Below are 17,059 nucleotides of genomic sequence, written 5' to 3' on the forward strand. Positions count from 1 at the left end.
AAAAAAGTTGTTTCGTAAATTCTAACTCGAAAGCCTGGAAAAGAATCTGTCACTCGTTGTCTTGTACAATATTTGGAAGTAAAATATTAATGGAAGGCAGCTCATCAAAGCTTTTCTTTTCTTTTGTCGCAATTGTCATTCAGCATTTTAATGTTCCTGTGTCAACTTGAGTCTCCATAATGACTATACTTGAAAAAAATACGTTAGGATGTTTTCATTTTTAAACAATAATAAGCAATGCTTCCTACTTGGATAGTATCGCGTGTTCATTGTGCTTTCTTCGGCCTCCAACCTGTAATAAATTTGCCTCCTGCTTCCTACCTCTGAGCTGCAGGAATCCCGCCTTGAGGAGTTCGCGGGCAGTGGGAGGTGAGTGTGCCTAACTTTGGGGGTCTGGACGAGCGGGGTATTAGTTTCCAAGCACACCTTAGAAGTTCTCGGTGCTGAGAAGCGACCGGGGGTTGTAGGGGTCGCACAGCCGAGGGCGGCCCGGCGGCGGTGCGCCCGGGAGCGGGGCGGGGCGGGCTCGGGTTACGGGCGACGCGCCGGGCGCCGCGCCTCCACTGCAGGCAGCGCCTCCTTCGAAAGCCGCGCGGGGAGGCAGAGGCGCGGCGTCGAGGCGGCAGCGGCTCCGGAGCGCGGCGGGGCGGCGGCTCCGCCCAGAGCAGTCCCGGGCAGCGCGGGCCGGTGAGTGCGCGCGGGCGGCCGCGGGGTCGGGGCGTCGGGGGCCGACCTGGGCGCAGAGGCCGGAGGAGCGGGCGCGTCTGCGGCGCTGCGGGCCAGGGGCGACCCCCGCGGAGACGCTCGGTGTCGCCGCCTCTCCTGGCAGTTCTGTCTCCGCTCTGTCTCTGGCTTTCAGTCTTTCCTAAAAATAATAGTCAACCAACGCCTTGCCCACAGCCGCGCTGTCTCTACATCGTGGCAGGAGACTCTCAAGACGTGCGGTCCTTGGCAAACCTCCCGTGAGCCCTCCCGCAGCCGGGGCAGCGTGGGCGCCTTACCCGACGTCTGCAGCTCGGCAGACGTTTGATTCCCTCGGCTTCTCAGGCAGCCCTGTGCTCTGGGCAGCGCTGTTTGCCTAACTTCCCACGCGCCCTGATGCTGCTCCCTACACGCCCTCATCCTGGCCCTGCTGTGGCACGACGCCTTCTTACGTCGTTCTGGCCTGTTCGTATCCCCATGGATTTTCTTAAGAAAAAAACAGTAGGTGTTGTCGCCTTCTCCGGAGGCCAGGCGCTGCCTCCAGGGACGCCGGGGTGGGTCGGCCCGCTTCTGCCTGCGCGGGGGTCCAGTCAGCGCAGCTCCCCCCTCTCCCCAGCGCACCCCACCCCCAGCGCCCCGGGAAAGCATGAACTTCGGGTCTCCGGCACCTCCGTTAACCAAGGGGTTACGAAGAGCCCTCCTGCCCTGAAACTTGGCAGTGGCGGCCTCCTGCCGAAAACCCTTCTCCTTCCTAAGCCCTTATCGTGGTAGGCGCTCTCCCACCGTAGATAGCGGTTCTGACGTTCTACGCTCTGAAAGCTCTTGGCATGGGTTTAGTCAAGACCGGTGAGCAGGAACTCCGTTTCCCGGCCCTGACCGCCCCACTGAGTGCGCACTCTGGGCCAGTTCCAGCCTTGGGGGCGCGCTGGGCGGTCTTGGTGACAGTCAAGTCCTCTAAGATGAAAAACAAGGGTCGGCCAACTGTGAAGCAGTCAGGCTGTGAGTGAGGCGGGGAAGTGTCTTTTCCTCGCGGTTATCAATCTGGGGTCTAGAATTTTAAAAATATGAATGGAACAGTTTGTAAGAAAAATGGCAATTTGGGGAGAACGGCTTTTTCTTGTCTGAAAACTGGGAACAATGTACATTAGACATAAATGTGTAATCTAAGGTTAGCTTGGAAAAGGAGGGGAATTTGAAGTATGTGATAGGAAGTACAACTGACCCTCGAACAACACCTGTTTGAACTCTGTGGGTCCACTTGTACACAGATTTTTTTCAGTAAATAGGTACAGTACTGTAAATGCACTTCCTCATGATTTTCTTAATGTTTTTTTCTCTAGCTTACTTCATTGTAAGAATACTGTATATAATACATATAACATATAAAACGTGTGTTAATCGACTGTTTATGTTATGGGTAAGGCTCCAGGTCAACAGATAGCTATCAGTAGTTAAGTTTTGGGAGAGTCAACAGTTATACTTAGATTTTTGACTGCACAGGGGTCGGCACCCCTAACCTCTGCATTGTTCAAGAATCAACTGGGTGACCCTTTTTGAAATGAAATTTGAAATAGGTTTTTTAATTGCTGTAGTATTTCTTTGTATCAGAAGAGTTTCAGGCAGGGTGCAGGAGACAGGAGAGAGAAATTCAAACTAATTTGCATTAGAAAGAAACTTAGGGTGAAGAATTCCTAGGTAAGGTTGCTATGGCTGATATCTTAAGTGCACTGCTGGAAAGCACTCTAGTCTATTAGGTAACACCTGAAGCCCCAATTCTGTTACGTAGCATTTCTTTTTTTCTCTCTTTAACTACTCTGAAACTATACAGAGTTACACGTTGCTCATTAATTTATGAGCGATACCAAAAGAATTGACTCAATCCAACTAGTATTTGAGCACCTTCCCTGCATGAGGCGCTTTGCTAAAAGCGGCAGAAAATGGATGATGGAGGAATTTTCCAATTCAAACACCAGCAACAACAGTGGACTGGTTTGTAAGGTTTGCACTGCCTATTCAATTTAAAATCAAAAACATTTGATCTTTAATTTCATTCTGAAGGCCAAGAGTTTCCCCTGGTGTCCTCCTAATCATTTTGTGATTCTTTTCTACCATTGTAAGTAGTTAGCATTTTAGTAATTCCAAAGTAAAAGGTTTTTCTAGGAAATACAACTTAAATAAGTAGATATGTCCCATTTTTCCTATCATTTGAATTACCATTGAGTTAATAAAGTCAAAATCAGCAAGAAAAATGAGATGATCGGTTTCCTTTCCTTTGGTTTCAAACTAATGGAATCTTGCATGACAGAAGACATGAATAAATTTAATCCTCTGGTGCTTCCCAACCTATTTCATCTAAATCCATCCTTTTGGAGGATAGATCCAGAGGCCAATTTCATACAATCGTTCATTGTAGATACCACCATCAATGTCATCATCTCCCCAACATCACCTTTGAAAAGAGTTGTACTCTATGGAGCTTTGAGGAGGAGACAGGTCTTTTTAAAAATCTGGCCAAAGCTAGGGACTTTGTTGCCAGAAAAAAATGCACACCTATTCAAAATGTTTCATGTCTTTCAAAGGATTTATGGTGCCCAGGAATGAGATGTCAATTTTAGAACAAAGGCAGTGAATTAGTCAGAAGGTAGGTAAATGGAGAAAAAGGAAATGAAGCAAGGATGTGGGTAAATCCACAAATTGAGTGGATATAATTTAATTTAATTTCGAAAGGAATAAATACCTGGCCTTTTGAGTAAGTGTTCTGTGAATGGGGAGTAATAATTGTGTTATTTGTAAAAGACTAAAGACATATTAGTCCCATTGATTTTTAAGTTGGTGAAGATCAGCTTTTATCTTGAAAATTATGAATCTCATTTTTCAAATTTTCTTGTTCTTCTCAAGGAAAGTGCTTCTGAGATGATTTTCCCCTTTCAGGATATTTTCTCACATGCCAACTTTGGTAGCCATGAATTGTTAAGTATGGGGATGGTTGAGTTCAAAATTTGACCTCTCTCTCTCTCTCTCTCTCTCTCTCTCTCTCTCTCTGTCTCTCTCTCTCTCTCACACACACACACACATGCACACACACACTAGTAGTTCACATTTTGGAGTGAAATATGTTTATTTATTTTCATTTTTTATTATATAATTACCATTTCAGTGTAAACCACTGTGATAACAGTAGTTGTATCTTGGGAGAGACTTGGTTGCTATTTGGAATGGACAGCATTAAGAAACATTTTGGACATAACTTCTTTCAAAGAACAAACTAGCAACTGTGAATTAACTTTCCTTTCTTCTATCCCTAGGGACGAGGAGCCAGCTCTTCCTTCTCCAGCTCTCATCCCTACTGATCAAGGTTTCACTAAACTGCCCTAGATCTCCCAGCTGGGGACCCTGTTCCCTGCCCCCTTGTGCTACACGTTGGATCTGAGTAAGTAAAGGGCCCCCTGGAACTAGTAAAATGGGAGAGTAGGTCATAAGTAGTGATGGATTTTACCTGGACCAAAGGATTCCTTAACATGTCCAGAGGCCTGAATCACACTAAGAGAGAGAATGCCAGAACCATCACAGCTTACTCTCCCCTTTTAACTTGGATCGGGATCAGCCTAACTGATCCTTAGATATAAATCAGTTTTGACTTACCTTATCCTTGAGTAACAACTGCTGGGTAGGTGACTGGTCACAACCCTGGAATGTCACTGAGAGAAATGTATGAGATGAGTAAATTAATGGAGATCATGATTTTGATCAATATTCTGCCATTAACTAGGTATGTGATCTTAGGCAAGTAACAAGTCAACTAAATTCTTTGGACCTTAATTTTTCTGTGTGAAAAATTAGAGTGTCATATGGGATTAGTAGTTCTTAATGAATATGAACCACCTGGAGAGTTTGTTTAAAAAAAAAAAAAAACTGGGTCAGAGATTCTGATTTAATTGGACTGGGGCAGGCCCAGACATCTCTATTTTTTTTAAGCACCCCCCCCCCACCAGCCAGGCACATACATACACACACCAGAAGACACTAATGCCTAGCCAGGATTGAGATTTACTGGGTTAAATAATCATTATGGCGTGGTTCTAAGACTGTGTCACCTAAAGATAGAAAGCAGGCCCACAAAATTCCTTTTATACATAATCGGTATACACTATCACATACACTTAATGGTAACCAAGCCTAAACATGCCTTTCTAAGAAGCAGTCCAAATCAATTTCAGTTTACTCAGGGAAGGTGTTGTGCCCCCTCACCAGTTCAGTATTCCCACAATGCTTTGCGAGTTCTCAGCACCCAGTACATTTTGATGGACTGAATTAGGTGTAACTCTGCCTATCCAAGATGATTAGCTGTTCCTGAAGGTCCCTAGAGAGGATTAGCTCTCTTCTCTCGGTATCCATGCCAGTGTTTAATAGCCTATTGAAATTTTCTCCTAGAGGTGATCTGTGACTTGTTGGGGTGGAGGAGAAAGGTGTCAGCAAAGGATAAGTACGATCAGCTTGATCGTTGCTGAAATGTGAGCTTCTGTGTCCAAACTGAGATAAAAAAATGATCCTCACACCTTCTCAAGTAGTTGTAGACTATCGAGTTACCAGAACTGGGATAGGAAAAAAAGAGCACATTGTTTACCTTAATCATTTGTTGGGACTTAATCTCGATGCCGATACATTGTAAATTCTGCAGATGTTCACACCTCGAAAATTATTCTTAGATTTAAAGATATAATTTATTAAATTGTAATCCATGGAATTTATTTCTGTTCATCCTACTCCTTTTTTCTCCTACTCCCTTTATATCCCAAACACTTAGCAGAAGGAAAAAAATAAAAAACAATGTATGTGTGACCATCAGATCAGTAAAAGAGAGATGGATATGAGTTGACAAAAGAGGAAAAGGCTTTAAGGGGAAAATGTAGAAGAAGGGTCAGAAGGCCCGTGGATTACAAGGAGCTACACTTGATTTCTTTATTTTCTCTCTACTATTGGTCTTATAGCTGCTACAAATTTATTCTCAAGCCATCTAAAATTTAGGTAAATCGTTGTATCCCAGCCGCTCTGTGTTGGCAAATATGGGCTTACGCCCATGTGTCCCCTGCAGTCTCCCACACATGGTGCATGGAGTGGGTCTTAATGGGTGAACCAGCAGCCTAGACTACGTGGTCTAATCCAGCATTGACCAGTCGTAGGGCCTGACTTAATTCTAAATAATATCTTACACTGGGGAATATTTTTTCTGAGTGAAAAGCTTCTGGCACCAGACTTCTTTATCTTTGTGTCACAGAAGAACTGTCCTTACCTTGTGTCTAAACTCTGTTGGAGAACTACAGGACCAGCTCAGCCACCACCTCTCCATCCAGCTAGAGCTGGTTGTACTCACTGCCATAAAAAACGTTTTCTAGGATGGGCTTCATTTCATGTGTTTATTGCTGATCATTGTTCCCAAAGATTTAGCAATATTGGGCACATGCTGTGTTGTTGTTTCATAAGTTATTCTTTGCCTACTTCTTAAAATGAATTAAGGGAGAAATAAAGATACTAGGGAAAGATGGATTTTGTCATCACTTTAGATCTAATGAAAAACTTAATTAGTAGTAAACTCAAACACCCAGTTAAGTGTTTATATATAAGCATTTGTCCTCCCACAAATCTAATTTTTGAAGATAGTAAGTATAGTCAGGGTTGTTCGGGTTCATAAGATTACCATTAGTTTGCTTTTTAAATCTTTACTGTCTCAGAACAATTAAATGTTGGAAGATAATTAGAAATGATAATTTTCTTAACTAATCCATTTTGTTGAACACTTTTAATAACAATCACCAAAACTAGCAGTGTTTTTTATGTCTTCCCTCCTTTCTTCCTTGATCCACTCATTTGTTCAACAAATGTCTAATGAATTCCTGTTACGTACCTGTCCTTATGTTGCTTTAAATCTTGTGAAGGAAGGAGTGAACACAGAAAAGAACGAAGTAAAATACAGTATGGGTTAGATGTGATGAATGTTATGGAGAAGTATAAACCTGGGGAGAAGACAGTGGAGGAGTAGCTGGATAATATTTAAAATAAGGTGGCCTGAGAAAGTGATGTTGAGCATAGACTTAAAGGTGATTAAAAAAAAAAAAGGTATAAAACTACCTGGGTGTGGAGCTTTCTAGCCAACACAAAGTCCCTGAGGCAGGTGTGTGCCTGGCATGTTCACAAAGCAGCAAGAAGGTCTGAGTGTCTGGAGCAGTCACAAGGTGGGAAGTAGAAAGAAATGAAATCAGCACAGAAAGGGGCGGTTTGGGGCAGGCGAGTTGGGGGGCGGGGGCGGTTGCTGAAGATCATACAGGACCTCGTCGGGCCATTTCATTGGGATACTTGTAAGGTGATATGAAGATGGTTTCTTACTGTTTAGTCAAAATAGCAGCCTCGTGTTCTCCTTCCTTCTTTGTTACACCCTCTAGATGTTCTCCAGCTGGCCTTTACCCACTAAATCAATTACCCACAATTCCACCAGCCTGTACCCATTCTTTCCCTGGTGGTTCCTTTTCCCCAAGGCAGGCTATAAAGAGGGATTCAGTCTCCCTTTCTCCTTGCTTTCTGATGTCCTGAAGGTTAGGCCTACCCTTCTGTTTTAAAGAATGTGCTGCTAGGCACTAAAAAATAAAAACTGTGAGTTCCAAGACCAAGAATCATGAGAGAAATTAGTAAATTTAGAAAAAGTATTTTCTTGGTTTATACTGTAGCCTAGACCCAAAGTGGTTGCGTTACTGGTGGGATGAATTTAGACTGTTGGGTCTGCACATTATTTAATAAAAATTTGTGTTCGCTTCCAACAATTGAAAAATTAAGAAAGTTTTCATTAACATGTAGTTTCAAGTTCCCTTTAAAAATTGGATGTTCTATTTATATGAAGTTCTAGAATAGGCAAAACTAATCTATGCAGATAGAAATCAGAACTGAAGCTACCTGCAATGGAGGTGTGGCAGGGGTAGGGACACAGAGAAAATTCTGGACGGTAAAAAGGTTTTATTTATATTAGTCTGAAATGCATGGTATAACTCATGAAACCATACGTTGATCCGTACAGTTCACCATATGTAAATCAAACCTCAATGTAAAGAACATTTAAAAATGGAAGCCAACATTCAGTGAGAGCTGAATCATAGCTGACCAATTTGGGCTTGGCACACGCTCATTCATTCCGGGAAGAATCCTATCCTGGAAACACTCATATAACATGTAGTGGAAGAAAGTGACACCAGTTATACAGAAAAGTCAATGAAGTCATATATATCTTTTTAACCACTCTGAGGGTACTCAGATTTTTTTAAAAAGTTATTTTAATTGATATCCCCTCTGGCATTATTAACTGTTTATCTTGGACATTTTTGATGTTCCTTTATATGGCAGGTTATTATTGCAGATATGTGTGATTAAAAAGATATTGTTTCCATATAACAAAGGCAGACTTCTACTAAGAAAGAGCAAACAGAAAACAGACAAAAAAGATCTTGAAATTTTTTTAATTATTTTTAAAATAAAAGTAATTTATTAGAGGGCTTCAAAGATACAGTTTAAGAAATCTTCTGGAATGCACAACTGTCAAAAAGATGGAGAATATACATGCTGGAAAACAAGCATAGAAAAGCAGTTCAGTAATTACTATACCAGCCTATTGGAGCTCTAGAAAGAGAAAGCAAAGAAAATGGAGGGGAGGAAGTTGACAAAGAAATACTAGGAAAACAATTTCCTGTAGTTGAGGAAAAGTATGAAATAAAAAGTGTCCATCAAATTAGTGGGGGAGGGGAAATCCATACAGGGATAAAATCAGTATAAAATTTCAAAGTCAAAGATACAGAGAGGCTCCTAAAACTTTCTCAAAGGGAAAATAAAGTCACTTAAGATTGACATATAGCTTCTCATCAGTGAACTGAATACTAAACTGTAATGGAGCATTGCCTTCAAAATGATGAGGGAAAATTATTTTGACATTAAAATTCTATTGCCATTAAAATTATCAATTAAGTGTGAGAGTGAAATGCAAGCATTTTCAGACATTCAAAGACTCAGGCCACTTACTTCCAAGTACCCTTTCTGAAACAATCACCTAAGGATATGCTCCAGCAAAATAAGGGTAGAAAAGAAAAAGGAGGAAGATGGGAAATAAAAAAGAATACAACTCCCCAATGCAATTAAAATAAAATCCCAGGCTGACAGATGTGTACCAGGCTTAGAAAGAAATTGATACAAATTAGAACAAGTAGTGAGCTCCAAGAAGAATAAGTGTAAGAAGAATTAAGTAAATTCTATTTAAAAGATAAAACCAGTAATGAACAATATTCACACAGTTCTGAAAATGGGACTTCTAGCAACTGGAGGACTAAGTTGACTCATACATTCCCCCCTCCAGTGCAAACACACAAAAGGAAAGGATAAAGCACAGTTAGGTTCCTTTACCTACTCGGAATCTTAAACACAGTGGGGCCAGTGGCCCTTCCCCTGCCCTCTGAGAATAGAGTTTCCTCTTTAGCACTCACTCTTCTGAAACATTCAAACCAAAGAAGAATATCTCCGAAGGGTCTCATCAGTATGAACTCTTAAAACATGCAGTAGGAAGTGGGAATCTGAGACAAGCTGTTATGTTGCTAGAGGGAAAGGATCTCATTGAATGGATTGCCATTAACAATGGATTTCTTCAACCAGATCAACATGTTATATGCAACTATTGCAGAATTCTGCACTGAAGCAAACTATCCAGTCATGTCTGCAGGTTGAAACTATGAATATCATTGGGCAGATGGTACTAATATTAAAAAGCACAAATGGTACTAATATTAAAAAGGCAATCAAATGTTCTGCACCAAAATACATTGACTATTTGATAACTTTGGTTCAGGATCAACTTGATGATGAAACTCTTTTTCCTTCTAAGACTGGTGTCCCATTTCCCAAAAACTTTATGGCTGTGGCAAAGATAGTTTGACCTAATAACTTCACAGTGAGAAATTCAGGACACAGCCAAATCTGAGGCACTGTGTGACCACTTCTGTTACTGTCATAGAGTCACACTTGGTTATAATATATGGTTATTAACCTGCAGTTTATCAGTTTACTTATTATTCACTTACTGAAGTAAACGATTTAGTCTGTTTCAGATGACAGCATAATGGTTATTAAGAATTTTCACCATTATTTATCAACAAGATTCCACAACAAATTTCCCAATAACACAATCAGGTCTGTCTCATTCTACTTTTATTTTACATATAGAAAAGGTATTTTTAAGTTTCCTTAAGATTTAGAATATTTGTATCACTTTGGATAAACCTTTTAGTTTGAAGTTGTATAGATGTATATCTGTCTTTATAGATAATACATGTATGTATATTTTTTCACAATTCATGATTGCAATTTAAATCATCATATGACATGTATGGGAGTAACCGGAGTTATTTATAAAATGACTTTATTTTTTAAATCTTTATTTGAGATTTTATTCACATATGAACCTATCTAAATGTTTAGGATTGTGTATCAGAAATAAATTTTTTAAGGCATCTAAGGACGGTCTTGTAGATCTTTATTTTGAAATACTTCATTCAGATTAATTTTAATATGTAGCTTTTGGCTGAGAAAAAGAAAACTTGCAAAAATTATGACCAATTTAGGTCTCAAAATCACTATTTTCATTCATGTTTTTCTTTCAGAGGCCTTGAAATTCTGGATAGGAAAATGGAAGAAAGTACTAAGAGTACATGATATTTTGTTTGTTTCCTTTTTTAAAAAAAATTACTTCTATATATTTTTATTGTGACTTGAGACTTAGTTAAGACTACTGTAGAAATGTACAAACTTTATCCTAATAAGGATAAAACTTAAGGAAAACTTAGGATGAGCAGCAAGTGCAAGCTCATACTAAGCACATCCCTTAGGAGTTTCTGAGTGGAATACAGATCCCAGGGTGTGAGGATGGGGTCGTACCATTCAAAGCTGGAAAGAAGACATGGCCTCAAGGCCAGGGAAACAGGAAACCACTCCCCACCCCTTATTTAATATGAGCTCACAATTTTTAAAATCTATAAACCACCATCAAAGAGTATGAGCAAACAAAACAAATACAGCGGTACCTCGGTTTTCGAACGTCTCTGTTGACGAACATTTCGGTTTATGAATGCCGTAAACCCTGAAGTAAATGCTTCGGTTTTCAAACACGTCTCGGAAGTCGAACATGTCACACGGCTTCCACTGAGTGCAAGATCCTGAGGCCTAGCTGTCGGCTGTTTTCCAACCTTTCAGAACTCAAACGGTCTTCCAGAACGTATTACATTCGAAAACCTAGGTACCACTGTGGAAGAATCAGATCCCCAAGAATTTAAAATAATGGAAATGTATGAACAAACTAATAAGTGTGTTAAAAATTATTAAAGGGATAAAAAGAATGGAAAACCAAAGGGAAAGTAGTACACTATAAAAAAGAACAGCATATTTCAAAAAGGAGATATAAAATTAAAAATATAAACATTGAATTGTGTTTAATTAAACAACATATTAGAGGCAAAGTTTGATTAGTAATAAACTGGAGGCCAAATCTGAGAAAACTATCTGGAATCAGCCCACTGAGATAAAAAGATGGAAAAGATGAGAGATTAAAAGACACAATGATAGAATGAGAAGCTCTAATGAACGTCTAATAGAAATTCCAGAAGAAGAGAATAGAGGATGAATTAGCCTATATTGGTTACATAAGTAAACCAATTAAAATAGTAATATAATCTGGCAAAAAATAGTAGGGAGTAGTAGACGTAAATATTCATTTTTCATGGTAAGCATTTATAGATAATGTCTAAATTTGATAAATCAAAAAAAAGCCATATAATTATATTACTTAGAGCAGTGGTTCTCAATCCTAGAGATTTGGCCGTTGGGTGTTGCTAGCATTTAGTGTCAGAGACAAAGATGCTAAATGCACAGAACAGATCCACACAAGTCCCACCCAAAATACTAATAGCTGATTTCAAGTTAAAAATAAACCCACGGAAGAACTAAAAACAAAAATGATTTTAAGAAAATGGTTGCTTTAGGGAATAGAGCTAGAATTGAGGAGAAGTGGGAGAGGGAACTGTTTCTTTTTCTGATTAGCCCTTCCATAATACTTGCAGTTTTTTCGTGTGTGTATTATTTTGACCCAAGTTATTATTTTAGGAAAAGAAATGACTGGTAAACCAGTAGATTCTTCTTCCATTTTCACTTAAAGTAGAGAACTTTTCTTATTAAAATATCTGTCATTCAAACTTAAGCACCAATTTGAATTACTGAAATTTTTACTCCAAAGAAGATTCTGGAGGCATATCTTGTGAGTATTAATGGTCTTTCAAGTGTTCCTAGTTGGAAAATAAATCTTGCAATTTCTCAACTTATGCCATCGCAACAAATTAGTGCTGGAAGGGGTTCCGTTTCTTTAATGGAATTGAAACGTTTTTGCATGGCATGATGGTTTTGATCAGTAGTTCCATACAGGACAAAGGAGGGTGGGAATATAGTCAAATAACTAGAGCATAAGACTTCAAATTGGAACCTGTACCTGCCTTTTACGGTCCTATAAGACCTGGTCCTATTTGACCTCTCCAGTTCCATTTCCTATAACCACCCAAAACACAATGCTTTTGAGTGCTTTTGGTATTCTATGAACATTTCCTATTGATTTTTACCTTTCACTTCTCTGTGCAGAATCACATGCCCTTGCTCTTGCCTTCTACCCATTATTTGAGAGCACTTGGAATTCAGTATCCTCTCTGAGGCCTTCCTTGACTTGTAGTCTTGCTTTTCATTTTGTTAAGATCGCCATGCTTCATAAACACCAAATCACAACAAGTGGGAATACATGGCTATAATTAATATAACTTAGATAAAATTAGATAAAAATTTTGACATAATTACTCTCATACACAGTTAATGAGGCATCATGCATAAGAGCATGATTTCTGAAGTGAGCAGACCTAAATTACAGTCCAATCCCATGGGAGCCACAGATTCTTCATCCGAAAAATGTGGCTAATTCTTACCTTGTATGGATGCTGTGATTGTTTAATTGCATAGTCTCAATAAATGCTAACTACTATAATTATGTTTAACTGTTATTGTATATAAGTAAGCTCATTTAAATGTCTACCATTCATCTTATTTTAAGCCAATTTGTAGTTTTTATGTGCTCACTTTGTAAGTTACCTAATACTTAAAATGAACATTAGCATTATTTAAATATGAAGCATTTTTTATTACTATCACACACATAAACTCACACAGATAAAAAACAAAATCTCACATATAATAGCAAAAATCTGGAAATAGCCTGTATCTAATAATAAGGAAAGTAGTTAACTAAATCATGGTACATATATATTAGAAAATATGCAACTATTAAAAATTATGCTTCTGAAATTATTTATTGACATGGCAAAACGTTTATGACATAATGTTAAGTTAAAAAGACTTTAATGCAAAATTGTTAAGACAGTATCTCAGCCATGTAGATATACATTATATATGTACAAATGTATGCATTTATAATATACATTTAATATGTATCGCTTAAGCATTAGAAAAATGGAAATTTTTCAAATTTTCACAGTGGTCCTATATTACTTTTAGAATAAGAAGGGGGGAAGTAACAGGATTTATATATCAAAGGCCGTTGATCTCATTTCCTAAATGTCCGTATTTTCTTTCCGACACTCTCTTGTTCCCATCCTCCAAATTGTATGTTCCCCTGTATGGAATTTAGGTCTGCTCACTTCAGAAATCATGCTCTTATGCATGATGCCTCATTAACTGTGTATGAGAGTAATTATGTCAAAATTTTTATCTAATTTTATCTAAGTTATATTAATTATAGCCATGTATTCCCACTTGTTGTGATTTGGTGTTTATGAAGCATGGCGATCTTAACAAAATGAAAAGCAAGACTACAAGTCAAGGAAGGCCTCAGAGAGGATACTGAATTCCAAGTGCTCTCAAATAATGGGTAGAAGGCAAGAGCAAGGGCATGTGATTCTGCACAGAGAAGTGAAAGGTAAAAATCAATAGGAAATGTTCATAGAATACCAAAAGCACTCAAAAGCATTGTGTTTTGGGTGGTTATAGGAAATGGAACTGGAGAGGTCAAATAGGACCAGGTCTTATAGGACCGTAAAAGGCAGGTACAGGTTCCAATTTGAAGTCTTATGCTCTAGTTATTTGACTATATTCCCATCCTCCTTTGTCCTGTATGGAACTACTGATAAGAAATGACTGGTAAACCAGTAGATTCTTCTTCCATTTTCACTTAAAGTAGAGAACTTTTCTTATTAAAATATCTGTCATTCAAACTTAAGCACCAATTTGAATTACTGAAATTTTTACTCCAAAGAAGATTCTGGAGGCATATCTTGTGAGTATTAATGATCTTTCAAGTGTTCCTAGTTGGAAAATAAATCTTGCAATTTCTCAACTTATGCCATCACAACAAATTAGTGCTGGAAGGGGTTCCGTTTCTTTAATGGAATTGAAACATTTTTGCATGGCATGATGGTTTTGTACTGAATGAATGAATACATGGGGACCGAAGGCTTTGAGAAATGGAGTAGGTTAAAGGAAATAAGTGTGAGATGATTAAAAAGGTAATAATAAATATCTATTGAGTACCTTCTTCTAAGTGTTTTATATTTCTTACATCAGCCCTCAGTGCAGGATTGGCACTGTGAGGATTGGCTAGACAAATTATGCAACATCCGTACAGTGGCATGCTATGCAGCTATTTAAAAAATAAATGAATGAGGAACTCGTTTGTACTGATGTTGTTAAGTGAAAAAGCGAGGTGCGGAATGGTATTAAGTCATGCCACCATTCATGGGAAGAAGATTATATACTCAGATCTGCTTGTGTATAAAATATCTCTGGAAAGACACACAGGAAACTGACACCCTAGTTGCCTCCCAGCCATGGAATGGAAGTGAGAACTTGAATTCTTTTTACACATGAATTTTTGAGCCATGTGAATGTTAGTGATTTAAAGAGACAATTAAATAAAAATAAATAAAAATCATTAATCCCATTTAGAAATGAGCAACCTGAGTTTGAGGGAAATTAGGTACCCTGCCCATACTAGTAATAATAATAGTCACAACTATTGAACGTTTACTGTGTACCAGGCCCCGTGATAATATTTTAGAAACATTTTCTAATTTATTCCTCACAAATCCATAATGAGGTTTGTTTTTATTATTTTTTATTTCAGTGTTATAGCTGAAGAGTCTGCAGAAAATATATGATTTATTTTCCAGTCCAGGACACTTGGAAGTAATGATTACTCTGGGACAAGTATAAGCTAGGACTTATGGTCACCCTACTTAGGTCACATAACTTGCCAGATGTCCTATCATTATGGCAGAAGCCAGACTGGAACTCACTGAGGTCTGAGTGCCTCCACAGCCTATACTCCTGACTGCCATTTACAGTGAAACAAATGAAGGGACAGAAAGCTCACAGATCGTGCAAAAGGCACACAGCTGTGAGGTGCCAGTGCCAGTGCCAGCCTCCAAACACAGTCCTTCTGAACCCAAAGCCTACCTTAGGATGTTGCCTTTCTCATTACTAATCTAAGAATCCTTTGCTAGAGGAAAATAAAAATAAAAGAAGAGGGCAAGGATGGGCCCCAATATTTAGCCTCAGGCTAAATGCTCAGTCACCCACCTCTCAGATATACTCAGTGATCATTCAATCAACAAACGCCTGGGAGCCTGCTGCATGCCGGGCTGTATGTTGGATGTGCAGAGACCATCGTCCTGCCCTCACAGAGCTTACAGTCTACATTCAGGACCAACTTGCATAGATTTTAGGGCCTTTGGCTCTTCCTGCATATTTGGCCACTGCAATTAATCAATGATTATTAATAAGGAAAAAAAGGTAATATATCCTAGCTATGTTAAGAGTCCCAGAAGTTTAGAGAAGAGGAAGCAGCTTTTTCAAATTGCTTTTAGGAAAAGGCTGATAAAGTCATTAAGTGAAAAATAACTATGTCCAAGGAGGTTGAAAATTCAAGAGTCTAGGAAAAAAAATTTTTTCTGGATTATAATTCATGAAGCCTTTTCTATATGCTATATACATTATAGAAAAGTTTGTATCCTGTTGCCCTGGGAAGCGTAGAAAAATGTCCTAATAGATAACATTTCTGTCTGTTAGTTGTTCATGGTGACACCCATAGAGAAATTAGGTGAAAGATGTAGTTAAGTTTGGGCATGCACTTGTATACTTGGAGAACTAACAAGCATGAACTAACATGCATTACTAGAGTTATAAATATGTAAGTTAATTACTTTGACTAGATGGGTGGATGCTGTAACTAAGACTATCTCACTTCTGATACCTCCAGTCCATGGTGAAGAATACTCACTCACTTTCAAACTTAAAACAAAGAAGAGCATTATTGAACTGCTGTGGGGGGGGGGGGGGGGAGGTTCTTAGTTTCAGACAACTGAGTCCATCCTAGTTAGTTTAAGCACCAAGACTTAATCGGCATTTTGAACAAACTTGCCTAATACTAGTCTCAGAATGTTGTCCCTGGAAATATTACTTAAAGATGAAGAAACTAAGACCCAGAGAGGCTAGTTATTTTTCCATATTTATTCAGCAAGCATTTGTGAGGCCTGTGTAGAAGTCACTGTGTAGAAATCACTAGCATTGGGTTCCTGCTTTCGTGGAGCTCACAGTCTGGTTTCCAAACTGGTTGTCAGTCAGTCTCTCTCCATGAGCTTTCAAAAATATAGGTTCCCGAATTACCATATTAGAGTCCTGAAGGGCCTGGAAATCTGTGGTTCCCAGCTCCCCAAATGATTCTGGTGTGCTTCTCAGGATGGAATCTCCTGATAGAGTTGGCCCTGTCATAACAGCGTAGAATGGCTCAGGTGCTTGAGGTGAAGAACTAGGGCCAGACCCTGACCTTGACCTCCAATTCGGAGCATCGTCCACAAAACCATAGTGAATCTCCATAATTCTTGTTTTTAATCTGGAGTTTAAAATGTTGCTGCTGTTTTGTTATAATTTGTGGTTATAAATATCTGTGCCTTTAAAATTTGATGACTACTTTGAATAGGAAACAAGTTTTGGGCTTTGAGAATATTTTTGGATACATCACTTACCCCCAAATGAGTGTAGTTGAGTCCATTTTCTCACCTTCAAAGTGAAGGAGTTAAATTGAATGATCTCCAAGAAATCTATGATGAAGGATGTTCTAAAGCTATTTTGAAATCCCTTCTTTTATAGCTGTGGAAAATAGGACTTGAACCTCTAGGTTAATTTGATTTTCTGTCAATTAGTATTTTTGTTGGAGGATTAACCAGAAGATTTG

The 17,059-nt window shown here is 38.9% G+C and overlaps 1 protein-coding gene and 1 pseudogene across 1 annotated transcript in view; both read left to right on the forward strand.

The window, feature by feature from the left end:
- The first annotated feature begins 595 nt into the window (after nt 1-595).
- SLC26A5 (solute carrier family 26 member 5) overlaps nt 596-17,059 on the forward strand; it is a 56,093-nt gene continuing 39,629 nt past the window's right edge. The window contains exons 1-2 of the mRNA XM_074340620.1: nt 596-687; nt 4,008-4,132. The gene's annotated coding sequence lies outside the window, so the exon portion shown is untranslated. The remainder of the gene's footprint in view (nt 688-4,007; nt 4,133-17,059) is intronic.
- Nucleotides 1,530-9,661, forward strand: LOC109454146 (MOB kinase activator 1A; annotated as a pseudogene).

This window comes from Rhinolophus sinicus, linkage group LG09 (genome assembly GCF_036562045.2).
Source record: "Rhinolophus sinicus isolate RSC01 linkage group LG09, ASM3656204v1, whole genome shotgun sequence".
Classification (NCBI taxonomy): Eukaryota; Metazoa; Chordata; class Mammalia; order Chiroptera; family Rhinolophidae; genus Rhinolophus; species Rhinolophus sinicus.